A 25,415-nucleotide genomic window follows, 5' to 3' on the forward strand; every position below is an offset into this window, starting at 1 on the left:
CGGCATTTCTTATAGAGGTTATTACAAATGGGCTCGTATTTTTTTCAGGGAATTTTCGAAAACGAGCATGAAACGATCTGGAAGAAGTCGGGAATTCAAACTAGGATTCAAACAAAAAATTTCCGCTATTTTCCTTCATGAAATTCCTGCCCTTTTCTTGAATGAAAATGTACGCCCGGAAAATTACTCATCATAACAGTTTATAATTCATAAAAATTATTGTAAATTTTTATTTTTTATTTATTATCCGGAGGCTAGTATTTCGGTGGGATCTGCAAAATAAAATTTACTACATACCTCTTCAATTACGCCATAAATGTTGTAGCACTAATTAATTAAAATAATTAAATATGTGATAAAAACAAATAAAATGGTTTTTTTTTTTTTTAAATTGAGAAACTTACCAAATAGAAAGTTTATTAATGTACAAAAAGTTGTTTCACAAAAAAAAAAATTTGAAAAGTAGGCGTGTCCTAGTTTTTCGTTCGTCCTTTGTTGTTGGATTGCTTTTGGATATAGGGACAAAAAAGCTAACATCGAGCGGAGCGGAAGTTGATATACCCTTGCAGTTAAGAGCTAAGATCTTATGAGAATTTCATTATAAAACCAATTTCTTAGAATACAAAATGTTATCCTTGCAGGATACAATCATTATACCCTTGCAGAGGGTATTATTTATTTTTGTGAAAAGTGTACACCGCAGGGAAGGAAACATCTCTGACCCTATAAAGTATATATATTCTTGATCAGGATCACCTCCTGAGTTGATATAAGAATTTCCGTCTGTCCCTCTCTCTGTCTGTCCGCCTGTCTGTTTATACGGAAACTAGTCTTTCAGTTTTAAAGCTTTCGACTTGAAACTTGCACACACCATTCTTTCCTTTCCACGCAGTATATAAGTCGAAACGGCCGAGATCGGTCGTGATTGATCGGAAATGCTGTAACTTTGTGGTTTTTTGAGTTAGAGAGTTCATATTTTGGATGAGTGTTATTTTTGAAAGATACAGATTCTATTTTAGGTCAGTTGATCCGACCTACTAAATTTTATATCGATCGGCCGACTGTATCTTATAGCTGCCATCAAACTGGACGATCGGAAATGGTATTTGGTAACAAGAAAGAAAAGCTAACTTCGGGCGGAGCCGATGTTGATATACCCTTGCAGTTTAATTCAACTGTTATTTTTAAGCGGATTGTCATTGAAAAACCACACTGACCAAACAGTTTCTTTTAAGCCAACATTTGAAAGAGTGATAAAATAACATATCTTGCTTCGTGTTCATCGTCGCCAATTCTTATGATGGAATTTTCCTATTGGATGAGGTAGCTTCCATATAAGTCTACTTTATTTTCGTCTCTTTGCATGGTCTTCGTGGTCTGGAACATGATGACAAAGAGTGTTAAAAAAAGGTGTACCGTTACACAAGTATCTTTACTTAGATCTATATTGTTATCTCTACTAAAACACAAATAGTACAAATACAAATAGTACAAATACTAAAACAAATAGTTCTAGAATAGTTGTAGTTCTTCTACAAATTTAATTTTTGGGCGTTGCATATTGCATATATTACATTTTGTTGTTACATATCATAATTATTCGTATTTTATTACATTTATATTTTAATTTTTTTTTAATGGGTTTATCTTCATTGATTAACAAAGTTCATTTCCTTACAACGGTATGTTTACCATATAGAGCGTGCCTATTGAGGACTTTTTAATTTTTGCAAAATCTAGTAGTTTTTCAACATTCATAAACATTATATTTTCTTTTGTAATTTTTTTTTTCAATTTTACTTAATTTGTGACGGGTGAGTTTTTTGCCCATTCTATACCGTATATGGGATTTGAAAGAGGCTGGTTCCAAAAGTCTATTTAATATTCTGTGATCTAGCCTTTCTTTTAGCATTTTCATTAGGTCATAATCTGTATATAATAGTTTATCTTTGTAACTATGATCCTATGATCCTTGGGGAATGGTAATTCTTTAAAAAGTTCTTTTTTAAAAATATTTATTGAAGCTTCTCTAAAATATCTTTGTGCATTTCTTGACACTGCATCTGCTAACACGTTCGAATTTTTAGGCATATTCTTTCCATCTCTTATGTTTTACATTGCGATTCTTATTACTAAGAGCGTAAGTTAGGGATTGATGTGCGAAGATTAGTGCGAAGGTTCTCTACAGCTCATACTTTGGCAAACACTTCTTTATTATTGGATGCATAGTTTCCTTTAGTTTTGGTAAGGATACGTGATGTAAAGGTAATGGGATTACCGTCCCGTTGAAAAACCGCTCCTATGGCAAAATAAGAAGCATCGGTTGTAAGTTTGAATTTTTTTTTAAGTAGCATTCCTGCATTCATCATAAAGCTTGGAGGCCCAGACAACCGAGAGGCGCTCGAGAAACGGTTTATTAGTAACTTGTTATTTATTAAGCTAGGAGGAATTGGTAAGGAAATTTAAAATACTTGATTTTAAATTTGAAGGGGAGAAAAAGAGATGATAGAGTAAAGACCATTGTAATTCGAACAAAAGACCCTTAGAGGGTCGTGTTGTGAATATGTCGAACTACAATGGCTAAGGAGTAGAGGACTGAAGTTTCTTTTCCTTCTATTAGGAATATTAAAATGTAATCGTATTGGTAAAAGCTGGCTATCTAGATCACCATTGATGAGGTCTTCTAAAAAAAACTACACCCAGCATTGTCCTACGATTAGATAAGGTTTTTAAGGTAAGTTTAAGAGTCTGCTAAGGCTGCTTAAGTAAAAGTCTGCTACTGTAAGAGAGAAGATAAGGATTTAGATCCCAATTGAGACCTCTAAGTAAAAATGCTAAGAAATTCTTTTGTACGGATTCGATGCGGTCGTAATATTGGGGACTCCAGACACATGAACCGTACTCGTTTTGACCACCTTTTAATCGAACCCAGGACACCTTTAGCCTTATTAACCAATGCGAAATTATGGTTGGCCAATTTGAGTTTTGACTCTAATGGGACAACGAGATCATTAACGTGACTTAATTTTTCCAAAGCAATCCCACAGAGAAAATAAGTTAAGAAAACACACAGAGAAAATGCCCTAGAGAGGGAAAGAACGAAAAAATACATAAGTTTTTGTTCCATTAAGTATTAAATCATTCAGAAAATACTATATTTAAAAATTTTCGATCGGACTAAAGTTTGCATTGGGCAGAAGCGTATTTGTATTGAAGACAAAGCTTAACATCATACGCATACATGAGAAGTAGAGAGCTCGTTAAAGCAGGGGGCAAGTCATTATTAAAAAGAGTAAACAGTAAGTAACAGGCCAAGATGATTTCCTTGAGGGACGCCAGATGTTGCAAGGACCAAACGGGAATAAATATTTTTAAATAAGACTCTTTGTGTTCTTCCATCTAAGTAGCTGAAGATCCACATTAGGAAGTCTGTAGGAAATCCTAAAAGATTCGGTTTACTCAACAGGAGTCAGTGATTGACTGAATTGAATGCTTAACTGAAGTCTGTGTAAATAACATTAGTTTGAAATCCCGTTCGAAAACCATCTATGACAAAGGTTGTCAACCCTGTCAACAGTAAATTTGGTGGTGGTGGACCGACTCTAAATGAAGCAATGCTGATATGGTGCAAATGAGGGGTAACTAATTTTTCAAATAACTTTGGAATTCTCCAAAATTTAGACATTACTCTGTAGTTGGCAGCATCGGACTTTTTTCCTTTTATATTTAGGGGAATTTTAAAAGATTCCTTCCACATTTTGGGTTTCCAAAATTAAGTTGAAAAGTCTTAGAAGAGGTTTGCACAGAGCCCTGGCACAGTATTTTAGCACACAGCCTGGTACTCCATCGGGGTCTGGCGAATAAATGGGTTTGACCCTTAGAAGATCAGATAATAAGCTATTCATGGAGAAAAACTGACAGAAAATAAGATTTGGAGATTAAATGTTGTTTTGTCGATCAGCGTTAGGATGATCTGTCAATTTAGGCGCGGATTAAGTTGTTTGAAAAAATTCTGCGAATTGATCGGCAATGGCCTGACCAGAGATCGCAGATGAATTTTCAAACGTAAGCTGAAGTGGAAAAGATACGTGTTTACGCTTAGTGTTTACAAAGTTATAAAACTGATTTGGATCCTGCGTCAATTGTATCCGGCAGCGGCCAATATAATTCCTGTAATATTCAGCGTTATGCCCGGTAAATTTTACTGAGCTAGTAGGTTAGGTTAGGTTGAGGCGGCGATGCGGTGGCCAGTCACTGACACCCCCATCCACTGGAGCCGCTGGGGCTTCTTGTGATACCGCACAGGCAAGAGGTCCTACAAGGAGACCTCCCCCCTCCTATCTATTAATGTGCCCAAGCGTGTGCATTTTGGCTACATGTATCTAAGGGAATGCCTACTAGTTCCTTCTCCGAGGGACCACCCTCGTGGTCCCTATGTCCGCACACCCATATGAGGTGGATGTCATACTGTTCTGCCATCTCGTTAAAAGATTTGCGAAAGTCATTCACTGTCCTGGATTTGACTTGACTTGACTGTCTGAGAAGATATCGATTGTGTCTTGATTGCCAGTAAGTGCTGGGGATCGAAGTCCTTCCCCGATACCTATTACTTCTGCTTGAAACACATTACAGTGGTCGGGGAGTCTGAAGGAATCATTAAGACACAGCCGCTCGCAGTGGAAACCGCCTCCCACCTGGCCATTCAATTTGGAACCGTCTGTGTAAATATGAAGGGAACCGGCTGGTCCCGGGACTTTTGTGGCCCATTCCTCCCTCGTTGGAATGGATACCTTATATTTTAAGGTGGGATGATCTACAGGTATACATTAGTCTGTTAGGACCCCCGTTGGCGTTCAGTGATGTAAGTCCAACTTGGTATGTCCATATGTAAATGTAAAGCCATCTGACTATCTTTGGGGACATTCCCCATTTAAGGCCAATGGCTTTTCGGCATTTATAAAGCGCGATTGTTGCCTTGTTAGCTCTACCCATAGTGTGTGCCTTCCAGTCTAGTTTCCTGTCTTGCGTAATCCCTAGGTACTTGGCGCTACAGCTGAGGGTGAGTGTTTCCCCTGATAGTTTTGGAAGCTTTAAATTTGTTGTTTTGTACTTCCTGGTGAATCGGACAAGTTCGGTTTTGGTTGGGTTTACACCTAGTCCGTTTTCAACTGCCTATCTTGAGAGAAACCTAAGTTTGTCCGTCAAGCAGTCGCAAAGAGTCTGGAGAAATTTTCCAAAGAAGGCAATTGCGACATCATCTGCATAAGCAATAACCTTGCAACCACCAACTCTAGTGATCGTAAAAGGCTATTATCTGCCACGTCCCACAGTAGGAATGATAGTACGCCTCCTTGCAGAGTGCCTCTTCTGACGTATCCATGAATAGATTCTCCTCCTCTCAACAGTCATGTTTACCAAGATCTGCTTTATAAGGCGAACGCATTGATCATCTTTTTCTAGTCTCGTCAGTGCATTGATTATCGAGCATGGCAGGGTGTTGTTAAATGCAGCTTCTATGTCTAGAAAAGCAAAGAGTGCGTATTCCTTGTCACTAAGTGCCTTTTCGACGAACGAAGTAAAGTTTTCGAAGTGATCTCATAGAGTGCCGTCTCCGTGGATCGGCCCTTCCTATACGCATGCTGTGATCCCGAGATATCATCTGGGTTGATGGTAGGATTAATGTGGAGGCTGATTATTCTCTTTATTGTCTTGAGGAGGAGGGACGACAGGCGTATAGGTCTGAAGTCCTCAGGGGTGCAGTGTGATAGTTTTCCCGCTTTGGGTATGACTGCGACCTTTGTCCGCAACCACATTGCGGGGGTACGATAGTTGCGGGCCTATTCGTTAAATTGCTTAGAAAGCTTTCCTGACCCATGACCTCAGATTGGATCCGGCTTTGATTAATTGTGCCGGGACAATGCCATCTGGCCTGGGGCTATTGGGACAAGCTTTATTGAATGCCCTGGCGCAAGCCGCCTTTAGCGTGGGCACCATGGCATCCAGGTCATCCTTGCTGTCAACGTCCCTTGTCCGAGGTTTCTCCTTCTAATCTTTTCTTATATAACTCCCAGTTCGCTTTTCTCGGGTCGCGTACTGTTAGTCGAATAAAATTTGTCAATCTTCAAATTGACCAATTCTATATATCGATGGTCCGAGAAAGTGTGTTTCTCTAGGACTCCCCATCTAACAATCCTGTCAGCAAGGGAGTCAGAGTAAATCGATACAATCGATACGATACAATCCCCGGTCCTTCACTGAGGCAGACTCGCTCCTTTGCGAAAATGGCTCCAAGTGCGGTCGAAGTGGCGCTGAAAAAGTTCATCGCCACAACAGATCGAATTAGCCAATTTGAGGCTAACATAAATACTCCGGGCGCCCCAGAAACGGAAGTAGGCTCCCAATACATGTGCAAAGTCCATCGGGACCAAATTCGGGCACTGTGGGAGAAGGTGGAGACAAGCTATGAGAGCTGCTCCGATTTAGTAGCCGTGTCAGACGACAATGTGGCCACCTCGACAGTGCTGGAATCGAAGTACAGCTACTGTTACTCCGTCTATTCGAGATGTATTGCCCAGCTTCGGGAGAAAATTGCTTCCCAATCCAATCAGGCTTCCGTCAATGTACACACGCCCGCGCCTACAGGCTGCCGGTTACCTCCGGTGGATACCGAGGTCTTCGCGGGTGATTATCTTCGGTGGCCCACCTTCAGAGACTTGTTTACGGCCATTTAAATCCAAAACTCGCGGCTCACCCCGGTAGAGAGGTTGTTCCACTTACTATCCAAAACAAGTGGTGACGCCCACGCCATTGTTTCTAAGGCTCCGCTTACCCATGAGGGGTTTGTCGCCGCTTGGCAAAGCTTCACAGACCGCTTTGGGAACCGGCGGCTATTGGTCAACAGCCAGTTGAAGATCCTTTTTAACATCCAGGCTATTTCTGAAGCCCTGACAGCCCTAGAAATGTCCTCTATTAATTTTGAGGCTTGGGACTGTCTCCTGGTATTTATGGTTTCGTCAAAGCTCCCCAAAGTCACACATTCAATGTGGGAGCAATCCGTACATAATAAGGCCGAGATTCCAGCATGGAAGGAATTAGATAACTTCCCGACAGAGCGCCATCGCACTCTGGAGGCCATCGACGACGTCAGGCCTAGTGGCTCCGTGCAATTTCCGCCAAGGTCGGGACTTCCTACTGCCCCTGCTCGGAGGCTCACTTCATACGAGTCTCGAGTAGTTCCGGGCCAAAAGGGCTGCGATCTCTGTTCGAGGGAGGACCACCCCATTCGCTTATATCCGCGTTTCCTAGAAATGAATGTAAATGGGCGCTCTGACTACAAAGGGAGGAAGCAGTTATGTTTAAACTGTTTTGCCCGAGGGCACCAGCAGCGAGACTGCACGAGCGCCCATACCTGCTTCACATGCCACAGCCGACACCACACCCTCCTGCACCGCGGCAATCCGTTCGCCACCGCTCCAAGTCCGCCTACGCCGCCTACGCCAGCAAACGGCTCAGAGGATCAGTCGAATGTGCAGGTGTGTTTCGCTTCCGGGTCAGGAGCAGTCCTACTGGGCACGGCCCTTATCAACGTGTGCCATTTGGGGTGCACCGTCCAGGGACGAGCTCTGATAGACTCAGGGTCCGAAGCGACTTTCATAACGGAACGACTGTTCAACCTTGTCAAGTTTCTCTGTTCCAGTTTATTATGAGCTGACATTCTTCCGTCCATTCTCCTTGGTAATTCCAGACTAACATCTGCGGGTCGCTTCTCGGTCAGGAGACCATTTTCGGATGGGTGCTGACAGCCCCATTATCTCCGGCCAATCCCCGCAGCGTGTCTGTTTTTTCCGCACGAGTTGCCCCCAGCCTCGGTGACTCACTGGATCAGGGACAGGTGCCCACACAGATCAGTTCGGAATCGGATTCAGGTTGCGAGCACAATTCGGTCTCGACTCCTTCTTTAATTTATGCATCGCATCACGCTGCATGGTGGCAATCAGCTGATGATCCGTCTGATCCGGGCCAAATTCTGAATTCCACGAGCACTCCGACGGATCCTGTCGGCGTGGTGGCGGCTGTAAGACGTGTGGTCAGGATCACCACACGCTGCTGCACCTCGTGGAAAAGCCGCGGGCTCGGCGCAAGGCACGCCAAGAGGAGCACCGGTCACGGAGCTCGGGAGACAGGACACGGAGTGTCTCGTCTGGCGCCCGGCCGTCGTCCGCCAACTCCCGGCGCGGTTCGGGTGTTTCTTGGCTGGCGTCCGCCACTTTCCGGCATTCCCAAACCGATCCACGGCCACCGACTTCCCGGCACTCTTCGATAACTCCTCGGCATTCTTCCGGCACTGGCCGGCAGCCGTCAAGTGCTCCACGGCTTTCTTCCGCCACCCATCGGGTGCCGTCCACCGCTCGTCCGCCCGTGTCATCCACGCCTAAGCAATTTTCCGCCTCTCCTCGAGGGCCCCTGCAGGACGCGGTCGCTGCGCCCATCCTCTCGTCGCCGCTGAAGCGGAACCGCGTCAACACCGGGATCCGGATCTTCGACACGGGGGCATTCATCGACCCGTGTACGTCCTCGCCCTGTTGCCCGAGTGATTGCAAGGGGGGCGGGACGTTTATGTGAGGGGCCGTTGGGCCGCTGAACTTAAGAGCGCACTCGCGCTGAAGAGCTCATCCGCGCTAAAGAGTGCATCCGCGCTCTTCCCTCTATGCACTCTCGCGCTCTCGTCGGCCGTCAACGATCGTTCGTTCTTTTCTAAGTTAGGTTTAATCCTCTGTAAGCAGCCCAATAAAGGTGACCGCGTTATTTTTTAATTTGAACCAAAAGACGCCCCCGACTTCTTACTTCGATAATTCTGGGACCTTTTCCGGAAGCAACGCCCCCCTCCACATTTTGGTCCTTCGAGCCGGATTTTTCCTGGATGTTCTTCTACCAGCAGTTCTCGGCCTTGTTCCACCAAAATATAAGTACATTTTTCCGTCTCCGTCTCTCTGCCGGTCTTCAGCAGTGATCCGAACATTAAATTTCGTTTACACTGCTGCAAGATTGTTTTTCCCGCAGTGTCAGCTCCAAGTCCGAGTTTTCCGACACGATGGCAGTTTGAGATTTTCTACTCGTCTTTAAATTCTGCAAATTTTTCCATCCGTCTCCGTTTTGTGTGCTGCCCATATTCCTCGCCGTTTTCGGCCTCTCCGTTATCCATTCGCTTGCCAACGGTCGAGGCATATGTGCATCCACATACATACATACGCACATACATATTTTTTTATATCATATATTTCCAAATATTTTCTGCCTCCAATTTCAGGAAATATATAACCGATAAAATTTAACATATACAGTCCACTTATCGACGTTCCACTGTGCCATCATATGCCCCACATGCCCTTGCCCTACTTGCATGCATGTCCATATATTTTCAAATATTTTCTGCCTCCAATTTCAGAATATATTTAGCCAATAAAATTAAAAAAAACAAGAAAGGAAAGCTAACTTCGGGCGGAGCCGAAGTTAATATACCCTTGCAGGTAAAACCGGATATATATCGCAAACATCGTATATAGTTGGCCGATCCTTATGAGAATATGATAATATAACTCAAGTTATTATTAAATAGAATCTAAAAAAACCCCAAATTTCTATTTCCAAAATACCAGAGTTGGTATTTCTACCAAAAACCATTTCCGATCGTTCAATTATATGGCAGCTATAAGATAAGCCGGTCGTTATAAAATTTGGTAGGTCGGATTAACTGACCAAAAATATAATCTGTACCAAGTTCCAGCTTTCTATATTCAAAAACACAAAAGTTGGGTCAATTCCGATCGGTCAGTTGTATGGCAGCTATAGGATATAGTCGGCCGATCCTTATGAAATTTGGTAGGTCTGATTATCTGACCAAAAGTAGTATTTGTACGAAGTTTAAGATATCTATCTTCAAAAACACGAAAGTTGGGTTATTTCCGATCGTTCAGTTATATGACAGCTATGGGATATAGTCGGCCGATCCTTATGAAATTTGAAATGTCGTATTATTTTGCCAAAAATAGCACTCATGTCAAATTTGAACTCTCTAACTTTAAAAACACCAAAGTTATACCATTTCCGATCAATCAGTTATATGGCAGCTATAGGATATAGTCGGCCGATCCCGGCCGTTCCGACTTATATACTGCGTGCAAAGGAAAGAAGGGTGTGTGCAAAGTTTCAAGACGATAGCTTTAAAACTGGGAGACTAGTTCGCGTAGAAACAGACAGACAGACGGACAGACGGACAGACGGACCGACGGACAGACGGACAGACGGACAGACGGACATGCTCATATCAACTCAGGAGGTGATCCTGATCAAGAATATATATACTTTATAGGGTCGGAGATGTCTCCTTCACTGCGTTGCACACTTTTGGACAAAATTATAATACCCTCTGCAAGGGTATAAAAATTAAATTTTCTAAAACCAACAATTATAAACCGCCATTTCACTACAAATCCGTGATTGTGTCGCTTAAATTCTCGTGTTGTGTTTTTCGGTTCTTTTTTTTCCTTTGAGGTACGTACAGGGTGCCGACGGCATAACCGGCTGCGTAACAAATAAATTAAAAAAAAAAAATCAATTAATTATAAATTTATGTATTTATAATTATAACTACTAAAATTTATTTAATTCTTATTTTCCAATTAATTAAAGATTAGGTTTCAACTCCACCCTTCCATAATAATTAAATCCGACAATTAGTCAAAAATTAATTATTATTAATTATTTATTTTCTTTTTTTTCGTGTAAAAAATAAAAAAAATAAAAACATTAGAGAGCGGGTTCCACGACGCGGCCTGCCAAAATGCCGTAGAACCCGCACTTATAGACATTTTTACAGCGGGTTCCACTACGAACTGAGACGATGTTAAGGTGATTTTACAATTTTGTATTTTTTTTTAAAAACACATTAAATTTTTTTTTTTTTGAAAACACATTAAAAGAATAAAAATATAATATAAATAGATTTAAAATTAAAAAAATGGATGTCCCGAGCCTGCTCTGAACTCGTTTTACTTTGCACACCAGCCAAGCACTTTACCACTCGGCTATACCTCATTCGTTGTCGGGCGAAAAATTTCTTAAACTTAACTTGTTGCGCAATGGAACCCGCTCGTTCCAGCGGGTTCCACTGCTGAAACCCGCCATAGAAAATTTTTCTTTGTATGAGATGTCCCATCTATGTACTTTATAATCTTTGCTCGTACGGTGAACGGTGAAATCGCGGATGAAATGCGATTACAAGGCACAAGTGGGAATTATTAGCGCCGATGTCGAAAGGAACGTCGTAGGCGAAACAATTCGAATGTAGAAGAAAACTTTAGGAACCCAAATAAAACCAAAGGGGACGCGGTTTGTTGAGATTCTAGGCGGATGGTGCCTGATGCGGAGTAGAAGCAGCGTTAGAGGGACGAAAATGGAAGTACCGGAAAATTCGTGCTCGTTCGGACAAAAATTGATGACGGTCTATTTATGTATATTTCGACAAGTGTGGCTCTTACGTAGATATTGAATTGTCGAGTTTGCGTAGCCGGAAAGGTGGACTTGACCTTGGCTTGGATTTAACACGAAAAAAAAGAAAATAAATAATTAATAATAATTAATTTTTGACTAATTGTATGGATTCTCGCGCTTACTTTAAAACCAACTTTAAGTATTGCAAAATTAACTTCGACGATAGTATAGATGGAAAGCGCTCGCTCCTTAACCTTGGGGGTCAGGGTTCGATTCCACGGGTGAGAAAGGTTCATGCGGTTATTAAGAAAGTGGATTTTTTGATTATTTTTATAAATTTAATATAATATACTCTAATATTTTAATTTTGTGTTCCTTACAATCTCCGTCAAAGTATACCGGTGTCGATTTTTTACATGCGTCTATAATTTTTGCCTTTAAACCAATCGCTTCTGGATGTTGTTTAAAAATCTTATCAAAGACTCCTATATGCGTCGATGAGGCGTTTACAAAATATTGAGTTGGGGCAATTAGACTGCCGAAATCACTATCCGAGTGATAATTTTTGTGAAATAAAAATATTTCACTCCGCGCCGATATCCTTTCGTCCTGTTTTATTATATCTTTTTTTCAAGCGTCACAGTTTATTTTTGGAAGGGTCTTTGAGGCCACATAACCTATATAATACCTTTCAGACACAAGTTTTAAGTTAAAATTAAGAGATCCAAAATAGTCATTATCAATGTCAAGTACAGTGTTTGAAAAGCTACGATACTCCCGTAGTTTTTCGTTTTGCTCTTGCTACAGCTGTCACTTTTTCCAGAGCGGGAGCAGAGCCGTAGCAGAAAAATGAAAATTGACTGCTCGGCTCTGCTCCGAGCTACGAAAAGTTCAAAGCTATTGCTATTGCAACAGCAGAAAAAAATATTTTGTGCTCCTTGTAGCCGTAGCCGTAGCCAAAAATCTAGAGCGAGAGCAGAGCAGAGTCAAAAATATTTTTTCATGTGCTACTGCTCTAGCTTAGTTTTGTTTTTGTTTTTTTCTCCCCTGATTTTTATGCACCGTCACTGTGTGACCACTTTCTTTACCTTCTTTCTTCCTTACCCACTTTCTTTACCCTTGTAAGAATGATATTTAGGTAATAATAAATATAAATAATTAATAATATATAATATTTAGTTCATTCAGAAACAACATTTCTTTTCATTTTTCAACATTTGGATATTTCTGTGCATCTCCCTGCTACGGAGTAGTAAATGCAAACCCTGGTCAAGTATGGTATCTGTGTTGCAACTGTCTATGATGTCTTCGTCAAGTAATTGAGCTACGTCAAAAGAATTTTCTTTAGGGGTCATTGATATAATTGGTCGCTCAAGAGGCTCGTCAATTTCACAATTTGCAGATTAACTATATCTAATAACTTTAAAAGACATTATTCTTGCCATAGTCGAGTTTAATTCAGCCACAGAAGGATTATGATTATTTCCCCCCTTCTGTCTTAGCACAGCAAAAGTATTTTTTAGGCAGTCCTGGTTAAAGGATTTTGTCATAATAAAAAATTTACTTTCGTTCTTAAAAAGGTCCGAAGATAACATTACAATAGCATTTAAGGTCATCCCAATTCCATCCAAAAAGAAAACTTTTTTTTCTCATTTACGAAATGAACGTCCTTTATGTAATTCTTAAAATATTCTTAAGTAAAATATTTAGTTCTTTAAATATTTTATATATTCTAATGACTCGCTATTTTTTTGCAACGCTGATCTGTATTTATTTTGTCCATATAAAGTCCTACTATTCATGCATTCAAAAATCCACCTTTTCTATAAATACAGCAGTAGATATGGCTACTTCGTTAGAGACTGAACTAAATTTAGCAGTATCACAAATGTTTTTAATGGCCGCCTGAACGGTTTTGCTAAACAATTGTGTCGCATATTTTAGTCGCATTTTCTCAAAGGTGTTTGGAAATATAGGCTTTCTTGTTAATTTTGGCACATTTTTGTTTTTTGGTCTTCTTCCTTCTGCCACAACTCCTTCAAGACCTGATAGCTAACCTGCCCGTCTGGTGTAATGGTTTTATTAAATGTGGAAAATCGTAAAAAAGGGTTTTCCGTAGTAGCCCCGAGCTTAAAATAGCAACTTCGGTTGGCAGAAGCTTGATCACATATTATGGCCTTTACATCTATCCCTTAACGAAATACAATTTTCAAATTTTGTTTTATAATGTCACATAGGTCATTCGCTGAAAGGCCATTTTCGGAAACTAAATAATTTAAAATCATTCTAATTTGAAAAGATTGATTTAATTAAAATTACGCAAGTCTCGTAAGCTACATTATTATTTTTTTGTAGCCCTATGCATTCAAACCCATCTATTAAATCTAAATTAACTTTATACCTTAACTCTTTTCTAATAGCCATTTCATCCATTACAAGGTCGACTTGGGAATCATTATTTTTTTTATTTCTGCAGTCATTTTTTTTAATTTTTTAAAAGAATTGTTTGTAAAACTCGGTTGTAGTAATTTCATAGGAGCCCATCGGTAAAGAGTTTTTACGTGGGGCATGTTCAAATTTAAATTGTCCCTTAGAAAAGAATATGCTGAATGCGACATATAGAAAATGTTTTGGGCCAACCATTGTACCTCTGGGGAGTACTCCTTGGGTCGTCTACTCAAAAGTAATTGGCAAAACGTTTTTGTTTCTAGACTAATGTGTTCAATGGAATCAATTCTGTCAATTATACCAGTTTTTGAAGTTTCCTTTTTTTAAGCCGAATTGAAGGATATCTTTGTGATAATTTTTTTTGAAGATATTGAATTTTTTTTAATAGGGCTTGATTTTTTTTTTAAAGAACTTGTTGGCCTTTAACATTTTTTCGCATTTCTTACACTGGTCTTCTGTAATATATGCTTCGCAGATTGGCTCAAATGTTTCCTCATAGGCCACACCTTCCAACGCCATATCCAAATTTAATGTTGGAATAGCTTCCTTTTTCAAGAACTTCTTCCCAATGTAAGCTGTCGAAAAATCGTTTTCACAAAATCTTACATTCTTATTATAGTCCTCCAAGACAATGCCACATTTTTCCCTCCATACTTGTCCTAAAGTAAAATCCGCGGACGGAAATTTAAAAAATTTTAGGTTAGGAAAATGACGTCTAGATTTCATGCAGGATTTAACACAGCATTTCATTCCAGAAATCGCTAAATTTTTCTTTGTTCCACTCATGTTGTCGCTTCTAATACCATAGACCAGTGGTCGGCACCCTAATACATTGATATGATTTTACCGCATTAGTGTTAGTAACGAATAGCAGAAATTAGGCTGTGAGCATGACGTTTTACACATTTATACTGTGTGTGTGTGGCAGAGCTCGGACAGAGAAATTTCCTATGCCCCCGAGATAGGCCCGTGCCGACCTTTGCTGTACAGTGTATTCTCTGCCATAGACCAATTGAACATTTTTTTTTTAGCAACTTTCTTTATATACTTTTATTTAGTAATACCAGTTCCTTTAAGACAAATTTTCCAACTATGTATGTCTAAACTTAGGGTATTAATTATTTTCCGAATCCTTAATACTATGGTATTTTTAATATCCTTAGTATTTTCTTTATATCCCAAGCAGGGCCGTAGCTAGCATGGGGCAGGTGGGGCGGTGCCCCAGGGCCCCCGAAGGGAAGGGGCCCCGCCGGGGCAAAAGACTTCCGTATAGGGGGCCCCAAATTTACTTGTTGCCCCAGGGCCTCCGAGGCTCTAGCTACGGCCCTGATCCCAAGTCATTTTCATTTTATACAATCTATCGAAAGAGCTGAAATATAAATAAAAAAAAGAAAAATATCGAAGTCCTAAGGAGGATTTGAACCTAGAAAAATTGTACAGAGATCAATAACTCTACGCCATAAGCTACCACCCTGACTCGATCGGCGCGGAACAAAAGCACTATTTGTTCTACTACCACATTGACGTATTGTAAACAGAAACGATGAGAAATTGAAAATGAAAATTGGAAACCAAAACAATTTTACGCCGTCGTGCGAGCAGTCACACATACAAACATGGGTTCACATTTTTGTTGACGGATACATGTAAAGAGTTCTAAAAATAGAATCGTATGCATGTGCGTTCCCCCCTCACCAACAAGCTCGACGAAAAAAGTTGACCGTTTTGGGCCCTGATGTCCCATCTATGTACTTTATAATCTTTGGTACGAGGCACCTACTGCGCAAGTCAGTCGACAAGCGCTGACCAGCGAATTGGATTCTGAGAATGGCCACGGGAGACGACAAAAAGCCGCGTCCGATCCCAACTATCCGTTTGGATCTCCGTTAGATCCGTTAGATCTCAATCCGCATCTCCGCGGACGCCTCTGTTGAAGCCTAAGGCGACTAGTGCCATTCCAAGGGCAAAGAGTGACGAATCCGTCGATACAATCCCCGGTCCTTCACTGAGGCAGACTCGCTCCTTTGCGAAAATGGCTCCAAGTGCGGTCGAAGTGGCGCTGAAAAAGTTCATCGCCACAACAGATCGAATTAGCCAATTTGAGGCTAACATAAATACTCCGGGCGCCCCAGAAACGGAAGTAGGCTCCCAATACATGTGCAAAGTCCATCGGGACCAAATTCGGGCACTGTGGGAGAAGGTCGAGACAAGCTATGAGAGCTGCTCCGATTTAGTAGCCGTGTCAGACGACAATGTGGCCACCTCGACAGTGCTGGAATCGAAGTACAGCTACTGTTACTCCGTCTATTCGAGATGTATTGCCCAGCTTCGGGAGAAAATTGCTTTCCAATCCAATCAGGCTTCCGTCAATGTACACACGCCCGCGCCTACAGGCTGCCGGTTACCTCCGGTGGATACCGAGGTCTTCGCGGGTGATTATCTTCGGTGGCCCACCTTCAGAGACTTGTTTACGGCCATTTAAATCCAAAACTCGCGGCTCACCCCGGTAGAGAGGGTGTTCCACTTACTGTCCAACACAAGTGGTGACGCCCACGCCATTGTTTCTAAGGCTCCGCTTACCCATGAGGGGTTGGTCGCCGCGTGGCAAAGCCTCACAGACCGCTTTGAGAACCGGCGGCTATTGGTCAACAGCCAGTTGAAAATCCTTTTCAATCTCCAGGCTATTTCTCAAGAGTCCGGGGTCGCGCTGAAGGAGCTCCAAGCCATCATTCAGAGTTGTTTGACAGCCCTAGAAATGTCCTCCGTTAATGTTGAGGCTTGGGATTGTCTCCTTGTATTTATGATTTCGTCAAAGCTCCCCAAAGTCACACTTTCCAAGTGGGAGCAATCCGTACATAATAAGGCCGAGATTCCAACATGGAAGGAATTAGAAACTTCCTAACAGAGCGCCATCGCACTCTGGAGGCCATCGACGACGTCAGGCCTAGTGGCTCCGTGCAATTTCCGCCAAGGTCGGGACTTCCTACTGCCCCTGCTCGCAGGCTCACTTCATACGAGCGATCTCTGTTCGAGGGAGGACCACCCCATTCGCTTATATCCGCGTTTCCTAGAAATGAATGTAAATGGGCGCTCTGACTACAAAGGGAGGAAGCAGTTATGTTTAAACTGTTTTGCCCGAGGGCACCAGCAGCGAGACTGCACGAGCGCCCATACCTGCTTCACATGCCACAGCCGACACCACACCCTCCTGCACCGCGGCAATCCGTTCGCCACCGCTCCAAGTCCGCCTACGCCGCCTACCGCTCCAAGTCCGCCTACGCCAGCAAACGGCTCAGAGGATCAGTCGAATGTGCAGGTGTGTTTCGCTTCCGGGTCAGGAGCAGTCCTACTGGGCCATTTGGGGTGCACCGTCCAGGCACGAGCTCTGATAAACTCAGGCTCCGAAGCGACGTTCATAACGGAACGACTGTTCAACCTTGTCAAGTTTCCCTTCAAGACGATTCATGCACAAGTTTCCGGCCTTAATCAGACCATTTCCGCGCAGTCTACTAAATTGTGCCATTTCTCCATTCGATCGCCGTCTAGACCCGGGCTATAATTAGAAGCTGCGGCTTACGTTCTTCTGCAGTTGGCAGGAAATCTGCCATCATATCCGATTTCGCGAGATCGTCTCAAGGGGCTGCCCGACATTCCCCTGGCGGACCCCAACTTCTTTGAGAGCTCCAAGTCGATGTGTTATTAGAAGCTGACATTCTTCCGTCCATTCTCCTCGGTAATTCCAAGGCTAACATCGGCGGGTCTCGGTCAGGAGACCATTTTCGGATGGGTGCTGACAGGCCCATTATCTCCAGCCAATCCCCGCAGCGTGTCTGTTTTTGCCGCACGAGTTGCCCGCAGCCTCGGTGACTCACTGGATCAGGGACAGGTGCCCACACAGATCAGTTCGGAATCGGATTCAGGTTGCGAGTCTTTCGGTCTCGACTCCTTCTTTAATTTACGCATCGCATCACGCTGCATGGTGGCAATCAGCTAATGATCCGTCTGATCCAGGCCAAATTATGGATTCCAAGGTCATAGTCAGCACGATTTCGCCACGCCCACGCAACGCCCAATCGCTGGATAGCAGATGTTCTCGAGGTATTCAATCCTACCGTTGCCGAGTCTGCAATGGAATCCACGCCTTGAAGAAGTGTCGGCGCTTCCTACGCCTTAGTCCCGAGAATCGGCTCCGAGCGGTTCTCGTGAACCGGTATTGCTCGAGCTGCCTGGCCCACGAGCACTCCGACGGATCCTGTCGGCGTGGTGGCGGCTGTAAGACGTGTGGTCAGGATCACCACACGCTGCTGCACCTCGTGGAGAAGCCGCGGGCTCGGCGCAAGGCACGCCAAGAGGAGCACCGGTCACGGAGCTCGCGAGACAGGACACGGAGTGTCTCGTCTGGCGCCCGGCCGTCATCCGCCACCTCCCGGCGCGGTTCGGGTGTTTCTCGGCCTGCGTCCGCCACTTTTCGGCATTCCCAACCCGATCCACGGCCACCGACGTCCCGGCACTCTTCGATAACTCCTCGGCATTCTTCCGCCACTGGCCGGCAGCCGTCAAGTGCTCCACGGCTTTCTTCCGCCACCCATCGGGTGCCGTCCACCGCTCGTCCGCCCGTGTCATCCACGCCTAAGCAATTTTCCGCCTCTCCTCGAGGGCCCCTGCAGGACGCGGTCGCTGCGCCCATCCTCTCGTCGCCGCTGAAGCGGAACCGCGTCAACACCGGGATCCGGATCTTCGACACGGGGGCATTCATCGACCCGTGTACGTCCTCGCCCTGTTGCCCGAGTGATTGCAAGGGGGGCGGGACGTTTATGTGAGGGGCCGTTGGGCCGCTGAACTTAAGAGCGCACTCGCGCTGAAGAGCTCATCCGCGCTAAAGAGTGCATCCGCGCTCTTCCCTCTATGCACTCTCGCGCTCTCGTCGGCCGTCAACGATCGTTCGTTCTTTTCTAAGTTAGGTTTAATCCTCTGTAAGCAGCCCAATAAAGGTGACCGCGTTATTTTTTAATTTGAACCAAAAGACGCCCCCGACTTCTTACTTCGATAATTCTGGGACCTTTTCCGGAAGCAACGCCCCCCTCCACATTTTGGTCCTTCGAGCCGGATTTTTCCTGGATGTTCTTCTACCAGCAGTTCTCGGCCTTGTTCCACCAAAATATAAGTACATTTTTCCGTCTCCGTCTCTCTGCCGGTCTTCAGCAGTGATCCGAACATTAAATTTCGTTTACACTGCTGCAAGATTGTTTTTCCCGCAACGTCAGCTCCAAGTCCGAGTTTTCCGACACGATGGCAGTTTGAGATTTTCTACTCGTCTTTAAATTCTGCAAATTTTTCCATCCGTCTCCGTTTTGTGTGCTGCCCATATTCCTCGCCGTTTTCGGCCTCTCCGTTATCCATTCGCTTGCCAACGGTCGAGGCATATGTGCATCCACATACATACATACGCACATACATATTTTTTTATATCATATATTTCCAAATATTTTCTGCCTCCAATTTCAGGAAATATATAACCGATAAAATTTAACATATACAGTCCACTTATCGACGTTCCACTGTGCCATCATATGCCCCACATGCCCTTGCCCTACTTGCATGCATGTCCATATATTTTCAAATATTTTCTGCCTCCAATTTCAGAATATATTTAGCCAATAAAATTAAAAAAAACAAGAAAGGAAAGCTAACTTCGGGCGGAGCCGAAGTTAATATACCCTTGCAGGTAAAACCGGATATATATCGCAAACATCGTATATAGTTGGCCGATCCTTATGAGAATATGATAATATAACTCAAGTTATTATTAAATAGAATCTAAAAAAACCCCAAATTTCTATTTCCAAAATACCAGAGTTGGTATTTCTACCAAAAACCATTTCCGATCGTTCAATTATATGGCAGCTATAAGATAAGCCGGTCGTTATAAAATTTGGTAGGTCGGATTAACTGACCAAAAATATAATCTGTACCAAGTTCCAGCTTTCTATATTCAAAAACACAAAAGTTGGGTCAATTCCGATCGGTCAGTTGTATGGCAGCTATAGGATATAGTCGGCCGATCCTTATGAAATTTGGTAGGTCTGATTATCTGACCAAAAGTAGTATTTGTACGAAGTTTAAGATATCTATCTTCAAAAACACGAAAGTTGGGTTATTTCCGATCGTTCAGTTATATGACAGCTATGGGATATAGTCGGCCGATCCTTATGAAATTTGGCATGTCGTATTATTTTGCCAAAAATAGCACTCATGTCAAATTTGAACTCTCTAACTTTAAAAACACCAAAGTTATACCATTTCCGATCAATCAGTTATATGGCAGCTATAGGATATAGTCGGCCGATCCCGGCCGTTCCGACTTATATACTGCGTGCAAAGGAAAGAAGGGTGTGTGCAAAGTTTCAAGACGATAGCTTTAAAACTGGGAGACTAGTTCGCGTAGAAACAGACAGACAGACGGACAGACGGACCGACGGACAGACGGACAGACGGACAGACGGACAGACGGACATGCTCATATCAACTCAGGAGGTGATCCTGATCAAGAATATATATACTTTATAGGGTCGGAGATGTCTCCTTCACTGCGTTGCACACTTTTGGACAAAATTATAATACCCTCTGCAAGGGTATAAAAATTAAATTTTCTAAAACCAACAATTATAAACCGCCATTTCACTACAAATCCGTGATTGTGTCGCTTAAATTCTCGTGTTGTGTTTTTCGGTTCTTTTTTTTCCTTTGAGGTACGTACAGGGTGCCGACGGCATAACCGGCTGCGTAACAAATAAATTAAAAAAAAAAAATCAATTAATTATAAATTTATGTATTTATAATTATAACTACTAAAATTTATTTAATTCTTATTTTCCAATTAATTAAAGATTAGGTTTCAACTCCACCCTTCCATAATAATTAAATCCGACAATTAGTCAAAAATTAATTATTATTAATTATTTATTTTCTTTTTTTTCGTGTAAAAAATAAAAAAAATAAAAACATTAGAGAGCGGGTTCCACGACGCGGCCTGCCAAAATGCCGTAGAACCCGCACTTATAGACATTTTTACAGCGGGTTCCACTACGAACTGAGACGATGTTAAGGTGATTTTACAATTTTGTATTTTTTTTTAAAAACACATTAAATTTTTTTTTTTTTGAAAACACATTAAAAGAATAAAAATATAATATAAATAGATTTAAAATTAAAAAAATGGATGTCCCGAGCCTGCTCTGAACTCGTTTTACTTTGCACACCAGCCAAGCACTTTACCACTCGGCTATACCTCATTCGTTGTCGGGCGAAAAATTTCTTAAACTTAACTTGTTGCGCAATGGAACCCGCTCGTTCCAGCGGGTTCCACTGCTGAAACCCGCCATAGAAAATTTTTCTTTGTATGAGATGTCCCATCTATGTACTTTATAATCTTTGCTCGTACGGTGAACGGTGAAATCGCGGATGAAATGCGATTACAAGGCACAAGTGGGAATTATTAGCGCCGATGTCGAAAGGAACGTCGTAGGCGAAACAATTCGAATGTAGAAGAAAACTTTAGGAACCCAAATAAAACCAAAGGGGACGCGGTTTGTTGAGATTCTAGGCGGATGGTGCCTGATGCGGAGTAGAAGCAGCGTTAGAGGGACGAAAATGGAAGTACCGGAAAATTCGTGCTCGTTCGGACAAAAATTGATGACGGTCTATTTATGTATATTTCGACAAGTGTGGCTCTTACGTAGATATTGAATTGTCGAGTTTGCGTAGCCGGAAAGGTGGACTTGACCTTGGCTTGGATTTAACACGAAAAAAAAGAAAATAAATAATTAATAATAATTAATTTTTGACTAATTGTATGGATTCTCGCGCTTACTTTAAAACCAACTTTAAGTATTGCAAAATTAACTTCGACGATAGTATAGATGGAAAGCGCTCGCTCCTTAACCTTGGGGGTCAGGGTTCGATTCCACGGGTGAGAAAGGTTCATGCGGTTATTAAGAAAGTGGATTTTTTGATTATTTTTATAAATTTAATATAATATACTCTAATATTTTAATTTTGTGTTCCTTACAATCTCCGTCAAAGTATACCGGTGTCGATTTTTTACATGCGTCTATAATTTTTGCCTTTAAACCAATCGCTTCTGGATGTTGTTTAAAAATCTTATCAAAGACTCCTATATGCGTCGATGAGGCGTTTACAAAATATTGAGTTGGGGCAATTAGACTGCCGAAATCACTATCCGAGTGATAATTTTTGTGAAATAAAAATATTTCACTCCGCGCCGATATCCTTTCGTCCTGTTTTATTATATCTTTTTTTCAAGCGTCACAGTTTATTTTTGGAAGGGTCTTTGAGGCCACATAACCTATATAATACCTTTCAGACACAAGTTTTAAGTTAAAATTAAGAGATCCAAAATAGTCATTATCAATGTCAAGTACAGTGTTTGAAAAGCTACGATACTCCCGTAGTTTTTCGTTTTGCTCTTGCTACAGCTGTCACTTTTTCCAGAGCGGGAGCAGAGCCGTAGCAGAAAAATGAAAATTGACTGCTCGGCTCTGCTCCGAGCTACGAAAAGTTCAAAGCTATTGCTATTGCAACAGCAGAAAAAAATATTTTGTGCTCCTTGTAGCCGTAGCCGTAGCCAAAAATCTAGAGCGAGAGCAGAGCAGAGTCAAAAATATTTTTTCATGTGCTACTGCTCTAGCTTAGTTTTGTTTTTGTTTTTTTCTCCCCTGATTTTTATGCACCGTCACTGTGTGACCACTTTCTTTACCTTCTTTCTTCCTTACCCACTTTCTTTACCCTTGTAAGAATGATATTTAGGTAATAATAAATATAAATAATTAATAATATATAATATTTAGTTCATTCAGAAACAACATTTCTTTTCATTTTTCAACATTTGGATATTTCTGTGCATCTCCCTGCTACGGAGTAGTAAATGCAAACCCTGGTCAAGTATGGTATCTGTGTTGCAACTGTCTATGATGTCTTCGTCAAGTAATTGAGCTACGTCAAAAGAATTTTCTTTAGGGGTCATTGATATAATTGGTCGCTCAAGAGGCTCGTCAATTTCACAATTTGCAGATTAACTATATCTAATAACTTTAAAAGACATTATTCTTGCCATAGTCGAGTTTAATTCAGCCACAGAAGGATTATGATTATTTCCCCCCTTCTGTCTTAGCACAGCAAAAGTATTTTTTAGGCAGTCCTGGTTAAAGGATTTTGTCATAATAAAAAATTTACTTTCGTTCTTAAAAAGGTCCGAAGATAACATTACAATAGCATTTAAGGTCATCCCAATTCCATCCAAAAAGAAAACTTTTTTTTCTCATTTACGAAATGAACGTCCTTTATGTAATTCTTAAAATATTCTTAAGTAAAATATTTAGTTCTTTAAATATTTTATATATTCTAATGACTCGCTATTTTTTTGCAACGCTGATCTGTATTTATTTTGTCCATATAAAGTCCTACTATTCATGCATTCAAAAATCCACCTTTTCTATAAATACAGCAGTAGATATGGCTACTTCGTTAGAGACTGAACTAAATTTAGCAGTATCACAAATGTTTTTAATGGCCGCCTGAACGGTTTTGCTAAACAATTGTGTCGCATATTTTAGTCGCATTTTCTCAAAGGTGTTTGGAAATATAGGCTTTCTTGTTAATTTTGGCACATTTTTGTTTTTTGGTCTTCTTCCTTCTGCCACAACTCCTTCAAGACCTGATAGCTAACCTGCCCGTCTGGTGTAATGGTTTTATTAAATGTGGAAAATCGTAAAAAAGGGTTTTCCGTAGTAGCCCCGAGCTTAAAATAGCAACTTCGGTTGGCAGAAGCTTGATCACATATTATGGCCTTTACATCTATCCCTTAACGAAATACAATTTTCAAATTTTGTTTTATAATGTCACATAGGTCATTCGCTGAAAGGCCATTTTCGGAAACTAAATAATTTAAAATCATTCTAATTTGAAAAGATTGATTTAATTAAAATTACGCAAGTCTCGTAAGCTACATTATTATTTTTTTGTAGCCCTATGCATTCAAACCCATCTATTAAATCTAAATTAACTTTATACCTTAACTCTTTTCTAATAGCCATTTCATCCATTACAAGGTCGACTTGGGAATCATTATTTTTTTTTATTTCTGCAGTCATTTTTTTTAATTTTTTAAAAGAATTGTTTGTAAAACTCGGTTGTAGTAATTTCATAGGAGCCCATCGGTAAAGAGTTTTTACGTGGGGCATGTTCAAATTTAAATTGTCCCTTAGAAAAGAATATGCTGAATGCGACATATAGAAAATGTTTTGGGCCAACCATTGTACCTCTGGGGAGTACTCCTTGGGTCGTCTACTCAAAAGTAATTGGCAAAACGTTTTTGTTTCTAGACTAATGTGTTCAATGGAATCAATTCTGTCAATTATACCAGTTTTTGAAGTTTCCTTTTTTTAAGCCGAATTGAAGGATATCTTTGTGATAATTTTTTTTGAAGATATTGAATTTTTTTTAATAGGGCTTGATTTTTTTTTTAAAGAACTTGTTGGCCTTTAACATTTTTTCGCATTTCTTACACTGGTCTTCTGTAATATATGCTTCGCAGATTGGCTCAAATGTTTCCTCATAGGCCACACCTTCCAACGCCATATCCAAATTTAATGTTGGAATAGCTTCCTTTTTCAAGAACTTCTTCCCAATGTAAGCTGTCGAAAAATCGTTTTCACAAAATCTTACATTCTTATTATAGTCCTCCAAGACAATGCCACATTTTTCCCTCCATACTTGTCCTAAAGTAAAATCCGCGGACGGAAATTTAAAAAATTTTAGGTTAGGAAAATGACGTCTAGATTTCATGCAGGATTTAACACAGCATTTCATTCCAGAAATCGCTAAATTTTTCTTTGTTCCACTCATGTTGTCGCTTCTAATACCATAGACCAGTGGTCGGCACCCTAATACATTGATATGATTTTACCGCATTAGTGTTAGTAACGAATAGCAGAAATTAGGCTGTGAGCATGACGTTTTACACATTTATACTGTGTGTGTGTGGCAGAGCTCGGACAGAGAAATTTCCTATGCCCCCGAGATAGGCCCGTGCCGACCTTTGCTGTACAGTGTATTCTCTGCCATAGACCAATTGAACATTTTTTTTTTAGCAACTTTCTTTATATACTTTTATTTAGTAATACCAGTTCCTTTAAGACAAATTTTCCAACTATGTATGTCTAAACTTAGGGTATTAATTATTTTCCGAATCCTTAATACTATGGTATTTTTAATATCCTTAGTATTTTCTTTATATCCCAAGCAGGGCCGTAGCTAGCATGGGGCAGGTGGGGCGGTGCCCCAGGGCCCCCGAAGGGAAGGGGCCCCGCCGGGGCAAAAGACTTCCGTATAGGGGGCCCCAAATTTACTTGTTGCCCCAGGGCCTCCGAGGCTCTAGCTACGGCCCTGATCCCAAGTCA

The 25,415-nt window shown here is 41.5% G+C and overlaps 1 protein-coding gene across 4 annotated transcripts in view; it reads left to right on the plus strand.

Moving 5' to 3' along the window:
* The window catches only part of Actbeta (inhibin subunit beta), a 204,898-nt gene that overhangs the window by 58,089 nt on the left and 121,394 nt on the right, over window positions 1–25,415 (plus strand). The window lies entirely within an intron of this gene.

The sequence above is a fragment of the Drosophila bipectinata genome, chromosome 4 (genome assembly GCF_030179905.1).
Source record: "Drosophila bipectinata strain 14024-0381.07 chromosome 4, DbipHiC1v2, whole genome shotgun sequence".
In the NCBI taxonomy this organism is placed as follows: domain Eukaryota; kingdom Metazoa; phylum Arthropoda; class Insecta; order Diptera; family Drosophilidae; genus Drosophila; species Drosophila bipectinata.